Raw genomic sequence first — 7,500 nt, forward strand, 5'->3', positions numbered from 1 at the left:
ACGCGAAGAGTTGTTTCGTGCTCGCGCGAGGTGCGATAGCGTCGATTCGCTTTTCTGTACGGGGAGAAATAGAACGATGAGTTTGACTTATCGGGTCTTCGTTGGAATTACCGTCGCTGGCATTGTAAACTCCAGATGACCTTGTGATTCCTTCGTCGGGCACTGGTAAAGGGTGGCGATGATTCGTTCTATAATAGAAATACCCGTCGTAGCGATTCGGCCGAGACACCCGCCACGAAACACTCTCTCGTCGTGGAATCCCCGCGTCGGAGAGTAAAACGCGCGAAGGCTTACTATGAGAGAAGAAATAGTATATGCCGGTGGTTCGCGTGTGTAGGCTCTATACGAAATTGCGATTCAAGAGAGTAGGAAAAGACGCGATGAACCACGATTTCCGTGCGTCTTACGTCTCTCGACGATGGGACGATCCACGCGAAGAGTTGTTACGTGCTCGCGCGAGGTGCGATAGCGTCGATTCGCTTTTCTGTACGGGGAGAAATAGAACGATGAGCTGACTTATCGGGTCTTCGTTGGAATTACCGTCGCTGGCATTGTAAACTCCAGATGACCTTGTGATTCCTTCGTCGGGCACTGGTAAAGGGTGGCGATGATTCGTTCTATAATAGAAATACCCGTCGTAGCGTTTCGGCCTAGTCACCCGCCACGAAACACTCTCTCGTCGTGGAATCCCCGCGTCGGAGAGTAAAACGCCGAAGGCTTACTTATGAAACTTACGTCTCTCGACGATGGGACGATCCACGCGAAGAGTTGTTACGTGCACGCGTATGGTGCGATTGCGTCGATTCGCTTTTCTGTACGGGAGCAATAGAACGTTGAGTTGACTTATCGGGTCTTCGTTGGAATTACCGTCGCTGGCATTGTAAACTCCAGATGACCTTGTGATTCCTTCGTCGGGCACTGGTAAAGGGTGGCGATGATGCGTTCTATAATAGAAATACCCGTCGTAGCGTTTCTTCCGAGTCAACCCGCTCACGAAACACTCTCTCGTCGTGGAATCCCCGCGTCGGAGAGTAAAACGCGAATTCATAGTATGGAAACTTACGTCTCTCGACGATGGGACGATCCACGCGAAGAGTTGTTACGTGCACGCGTATGGTGCGATTGCGTCGATTCGCTTTTCTGTACGGGGAGTAATAGAACGTTGAGTTGACTTATCGGGTCTTCGTTGGAATTACCGTCGCTGGCATTGTAAACTCCAGATGACCTTGTGATTCCTTCGTCGGGCACTGGTAAAGGGTGGCGATGATGCGTTCTATAATAGAAATACCCGTCGTAGCGTTTCTTCCGAGTCAACCCGCTCACGAAACTCTCTCTCGTCGTGGAATCCCCGCGTCGGAGAGTAAAACGCGAATTCATACTATGAAAACTTACGTCTCTCGACGATGGGACGATCCACGCGAAGAGTTGTTTACGTGCACGCGTATGGTGCGATTGCGTCGATTCGCTTTTCTGTACGGGGAGAAATAGAACGTTGAGTTGACTTATCGGGTCTTCGTTGGAATTACCGTCGCTGGCATTGTAAACTCCAGATGACCTTGTGATTCCTTCGTCGGGCACTGGTAAAGGGTGGCGATGATGCGTTCTATAATAGAAATACCCGTCGTAGCGTTTCTTCCGAGTCAACCCGCTCACGAAACTCTCTCTCTCGTCGTGGAATCCCCGCGTCGGAGAGTAAAACGCCGAAGGCTTACTATGAAACTTACGTCTCTCGACGATGGGACGATCCACGCGAAGAGTTGTTACGTGCACGCGTATGGTGCGATTGCGTCGATTCGCTTTTCTGTACGGGGAGTAATAGAACGTTGAGTTGACTTATCGGGTCTTCGTTGGAATTACCGTCGCTGGCATTGTAAACTCCAGATGACCTTGTGATTCCTTCGTCGGGCACTGGTAAAGGGTGGCGATGATTCGTTCTATAATAGAAATACCCGTCGTAGCGTTTCTTCCGAGTCAACCCGCTCACGAAACTCTCTCTCGTCGTGGAATCCCCGCGTCGGAGAGTAAAACGCGAATTCATAGTATGGAAACTTACGTCTCTCGACGATGGGACGATCCACGCGAAGAGTTGTTACGTGCACGCGTATGGTGCGATTGCGTCGATTCGCTTTTCTGTACGGGGAGCAATAGAACGTTGAGTTGACTTATCGGGTCTTCGTTGGAATTACCGTCGCTGGCATTGTAAACTCCAGATGACCTTGTGATTCCTTCGTCGGGCACTGGTAAAGGGTGGCGATGATTCGTTCTATAATAGAAATACCCGTCGTAGCGTTTCTTCCGAGTCAACCCGCTCACGAAACTCTCTCTCGTCGTGGAATCCCCGCGTCGGAGAGTAAAACGCGAATTCATACTATGAAAACTTACGTCTCTCGACGATGGGACGATCCACGCGAAGAGTTGTTTACGTGCACGCGTATGGTGCGATTGCGTCGATTCGCTTTTCTGTACGGGGAGAAATAGAACGTTGAGTTGACTTATCGGGTCTTCGTTGGAATTACCGTCGCTGGCATTGTAAACTCCAGATGACCTTGTGATTCCTTCGTCGGGCACTGGTAAAGGGTGGCGATGATGCGTTCTACAATAGAAATACCCGTCGTAGCGTTTCTTCCGAGTCAACCCGCTCACGAAACTCTCTCTCGTCGTGGAATCCCCGCGTCGGAGGGTAAAACGCGATATATAATAGTATATGCCAGTGGTTCGCGCGCGTCGTCTCTGAGATACGCGGTCGACAGAGTTCCGAAAACACGTGATGTGCCACGATTTCCGTGCGTCTTACATCTTTCGACGATGGGACGATCCACGCGAAGAGAACGTTCGTGCTTGCGTGAGGTGCAACAGCGTCGATTCGCTTTTCTGTACGGGGAGAAATAGAACGTTGAGTTGACTTATCGGGTCTTCGTTGGAATTACCGTCGCTGGCATTGTAAACTCCAGATGACCTTGTGATTCCTTCGTCGGGCACTGGTAAAGGGTGGCGATGATTCGTTCTATAATAGTAATACCCGTCGTAGCGTTTCGACCGATGTCACCCGCCACGAATGTCTCTCTCGACGTGGAAACCCCGCGCCGAAGAGTAAACGCGAAGGCTTACCATACGAAAGAAAACGGTATTATACGCCTGTGGTATGTGCGTCTCGGCTCTGTGATACGCGATCGGCAGAGTTACAAAAAAACGTTGATGGGCCACGATTTCCGTGCGTCTTACATCTTTCGACGATGGGACGATCCACGCGAAGAGTAGTTACGTGCTCGCGCGAGGTGCGATAGCGTCGATTCGCTTTTCTGTACGGGGAGAAATAGAACGATGAGTTGACTTATCGGGTCTTCGTTGGAATTACCGTCGCTGGCATTGTAAACTCCAGATGACCTTGTGATTCCTTCGTCGGGCACTGGTAAAGGGTGGCGATGATTCGTTCTATAATAGAAATACCCGTCGTAGCGATTCGGCCGAGACACCCGCCACGAAACTCTCTCTCGTCGTGGAATCCCCATGTCGGAGAGTAAAACGCGAAGGCTAACTATATAAGAAACATATAGTATTATTTATGCCTGTGGTTCTCCGTTTGTCCTACTCTCAGATACGCGACTCGGAGAGTTACGAATAATCGTGATGGACCACGATTTCTGTACGTCTTACATCTTTCGACGATGGGACGATCCACGCGAAGAGATCATTCCTGCTTGCGTGAGGTGCGATAGCGCCGATTCGCTTTTCTGTACGGGGAGAAATAGAACGATGAGTTGACTTATCGGGTCTTCGTTGGAATTACCGTCGCTGGCATTGTAAACTCCAGATGACCTTGTGATTCCTTCGTCGGGCACTGGTAAAGGGTGGCGATGATTCGTTCTATAATAGAAATACCCGTCGTAGCGATTCGGCCGTGTCACCCGCCACGAAAATCTCTCTCGTCGTGGAATCCCCGCGTCGTAGAGTAAACGCGAAGGCTTGCTATAGAAGACTATAGTTTATACGCCTGTGGTTCACCGGTTGCCTGCTCTCCGGGGTACGCGATCGCGCAGGAGTTACGGAAGAACTTGATGGGCCACGATCTCCAAGCGGCTATATCTTTCGACGATGGGACGATTCACGCGAAGAGAACGTTCGTGCATGCGTGAGGTGCGATAGCGTTGATTCGCTTGTCTGTACGGGGAGAAATAGAACGATGAGTTGACTTATCGGGTCTTCGTTGGAATTACCGTCGCTGGCATTGTAAACTCCAGATGACCTTGTGATTCCTTCGTCGGGCACTGGTAAAGGGTGGCGATGATTCGTTCTATAATAGAAATACCCGTCGTAGCGTTTCGACCGATGTCACCCGCCACGAAATTCTCTCTCGTCGTGGAATCCCCGCGTCGGAGAGTAACCGCCGAAGGCTTGCTATAGAAGACTATAGTTTATACGCCTGTGGTTCACCGGTTGCCGGCTCTCCGGGGCACGCGATCGCGCGAAGGTTACGGAGGGACGTGAAGCGCCCGAGCAATGAAACGTCCGCAGGAGGAAACGAGCAACCGCCGAACATTGTTTCGCGACGTTTCCATAATGTATTGTCGTTTCGCTCGCATCCCGCTTCTTTCCCCTAGTTTCCTCGACGCGTAGTTTCGCAGCCTTAGTGGACGAATCATTCTCGATTCGAGGAAAGATATGCAGTGGGGCGTGCAATGAGCCCGCCAGAGACCACGATCTCCAATGCGTCTTTACATCTTTCGACGATGGGATGATCCACGCGAAGAGAACGTTCGTGCTTGCGCGAGGTGCGTTAGCGTCGATTCGCTTTTCTGTACGGGGAGAAATAGAACGATGAGTTGACTTATCGGGTCTTCGTTGGAATTACCGTCGCTGGCATTGTAAACTCCAGATGACCTTGTGATTCCTTCGTCGGGCACTGGTAAAGGGTGGCGATGATTCGTTCTATAATAGAAATACCCGTCGTAGCGATTCGGCCGAGTCACCCGCCACGAAACTGTCTCTCTTTCGTCGTGGAAACCCCGCGTCGGAGAGTAAAACGCGCGAAGGCTGTGACTGTAACATATATATATACAGTATACAATGCCTGTGGTTTTTGCGCGTGTCGGCTCTTCGGTATACGCGATCGGCCAGAGTTACGGAGGGACGGTGAAGCGCACGAGAAATTGAAACGGCCGCACGATTGGAACCGAGCAACCGTCGAACATTGTTTCGCGACGTTTCCATAATGCGTTTTCGTTTCGCTCGCATACCGCTTCTTTTCCCCTAGTCTCTGAGACGCGTTTTCGAGCCGTTCTTCTACTATCGATTCTCGTAGAGAGAAGGGACCGGGTAGTCTGGAAGTGGAACCCGCATCTTGCGTGTACCGTACACGGAATTGAGAGGACCGGCCGTGAAGCTCGTTTTAAAGCCGTGCGTCTGACACCCAACTCTTGCGCGCCAATTTCGCGGCAAGAGATAATATGGGACGAATGACCGGCAAAGAGCCAGCTGTGAAGTCTGTTTTTTTAATCGAATCCGTGGACGTGTGTATGCCGTAGCGTCGCTCGTCGTGTTCGTTCATGGTCGTTCCGAGAGAAAGAACGAAAGCGGTAACGAAGGGACCGGCCGTGAAGCTCGTTTTAAAGCCGCGCGTCTGACACCCAACTCTTGCGCGCCAATTTCGCGGCAAGAGATAACATGGGACGAATGACCGGCAAAGAGCCAGCTGTGAAGTCTTTTTTCATTATTTGCTTTCAATCGATCGATCGGTACGATTCGTGCAACGTTTCGCGCGATGCGACGCGAAAACATGCGCGCAACAATAGATGCGTCTGATCGGAAGAACGCGAGGGTCGACTGCACGCGATGGATTCAGTATCGGGTAGGATACAAAATATATCCCCGTCGTTTCCACGCGTGCGAGTCTTCTGCGTCTTTCGCGGGTTTTTGAATGCACTATACGCCCGGAACGTCGAGAAATATATACATATTACTTGAACGTTTTTCGTCTCGAAAGGCTTCGGTGTCGTCTCCAAGGCGACGCCTGAATCTCCTTCGCGCGCTGGTCGGAGATTCAGGTATCAACTTTTATCTTCTCTTTGAAAGAAGAGAGATATTAGGTCGAACAAATGAGAATAAAATTATATATGTGAAATATAAAATTTATACGATTACCCTGAACGGTGGATCACTTGGCTCGTGGGTCGATGAAGAACGCAGCTAATTGCGCGTCAACGTGTGAACTGCAGGACACATGAACATCGACATTTCGAACGCACATTGCGGTCCACGGATACAATTCCTGGACCACGCCTGGCTGAGGGTCGTTTACGTACCATACACTGCTTGCGTAGCTCTGTCAAATCCCCGCCGTCGTTCACCTCTTCGGATCGAACGTTTTTTTACCGAAGGGCGCAAAGAACGTTTCTGAGTCGGGTTAAGAGAAGGATGCTACGTACGAGCGAACGATGGGTGTCTCGTCGGCGTTTGTCGCGGACACGCGAAAATTCTGTGAATTTCACGGACAGTGTACGTTCTAGTTGTTGCAAAACGATCGGAATCGTTTGTATGGACTCGCGTGAGTGTTCGCGGCGTCGTGCGTCGTTCAATTACGACCGCCCGCGGATACCGCTCCACTGCGATATGGATCTGAGCGACAACTTTTTCGGCTGTTCGTGAGATGAACGGTTTCGTGTGTTTAGAAAAATTTTTTTTCCCGCGCTCCCGACGTCACCTGAAATGATGCGTCAGAGGTGAAAGAAAATATTAAGAAGTCGAGAGAGAGAGAGACTACACACGTTTTATTCATATTTTGTATACCGTGCGTGAGACGGATGTGCACGACACGTCGTATGTCGGTATATTACCGACTGGCCCCAGGGAGATTGTTTTCTTCCTCTCTTACGAATGAGATGTACGTTTCGGAGGATCGTCGTTACCGAAACACACGGCAAAACGAGACTTCTCGCAGCAGAACCTTTATACACAATACACATCGACTCTTTTTACCCCGAGAGAGAGAGAAAAGGTGTATTTCTTTTTTTTATTTTTCGAATTCGACGCACGAACGCTTTGACGACTGGAGAAAAACACGGTGTGTGTTAAAATCGTGCGGGACGAGCATGCGTATTCGTAACGGGTCGAATAGTTCTTATTCCCCGTCGTCGCGTGTCCTCGCTGGACCACCACCGTGCGCTTCCGCCACGTTCAGTTGAATTTCGAAATATATATATATAAAAAGAATCACCATATACTCTCTTTCGGGAGGTGTATTTTTATCGGTTTCTGCTATAGAGAAGAGACGGAGATCGTGTTGTGAGGTGTAACGTTTCTGTATCCCCGTTTCGGAGGATCGTCGTTATCGGCGGAACACACGTCAAAACGAGACTTCTCGCAGAACCTTTATACACAATACACATCGACTCTTTTACCCCGAGAGAGAGAAAAGGTGTTTTTCTTTTTTTTTTATTTTTCGAATTCGACGCACGAACGCTTTGACGACTGGAGAAAAACACGGTGTGTGTTAAAATCGTGCGG

The 7,500-nt window shown here is 50.1% G+C and overlaps 1 non-coding gene across 1 annotated transcript; it reads left to right on the top strand.

Moving 5' to 3' along the window:
• Positions 1–6,135: 6,135 nt before the first annotated feature.
• On the top strand, positions 6,136–6,290 carry LOC143176570 (5.8S ribosomal RNA). Its single transcript, XR_013001100.1, has one exon. It is a non-coding gene; the product is annotated as a 5.8S ribosomal RNA (ribosomal RNA).
• Positions 6,291–7,500: the final 1,210 nt, after the last annotated feature.

This window comes from Nomia melanderi, unplaced genomic scaffold, assembly GCF_051020985.1.
Source record: "Nomia melanderi isolate GNS246 unplaced genomic scaffold, iyNomMela1 scaffold0640, whole genome shotgun sequence".
Taxonomy (NCBI): Eukaryota; Metazoa; Arthropoda; class Insecta; order Hymenoptera; family Halictidae; genus Nomia; species Nomia melanderi.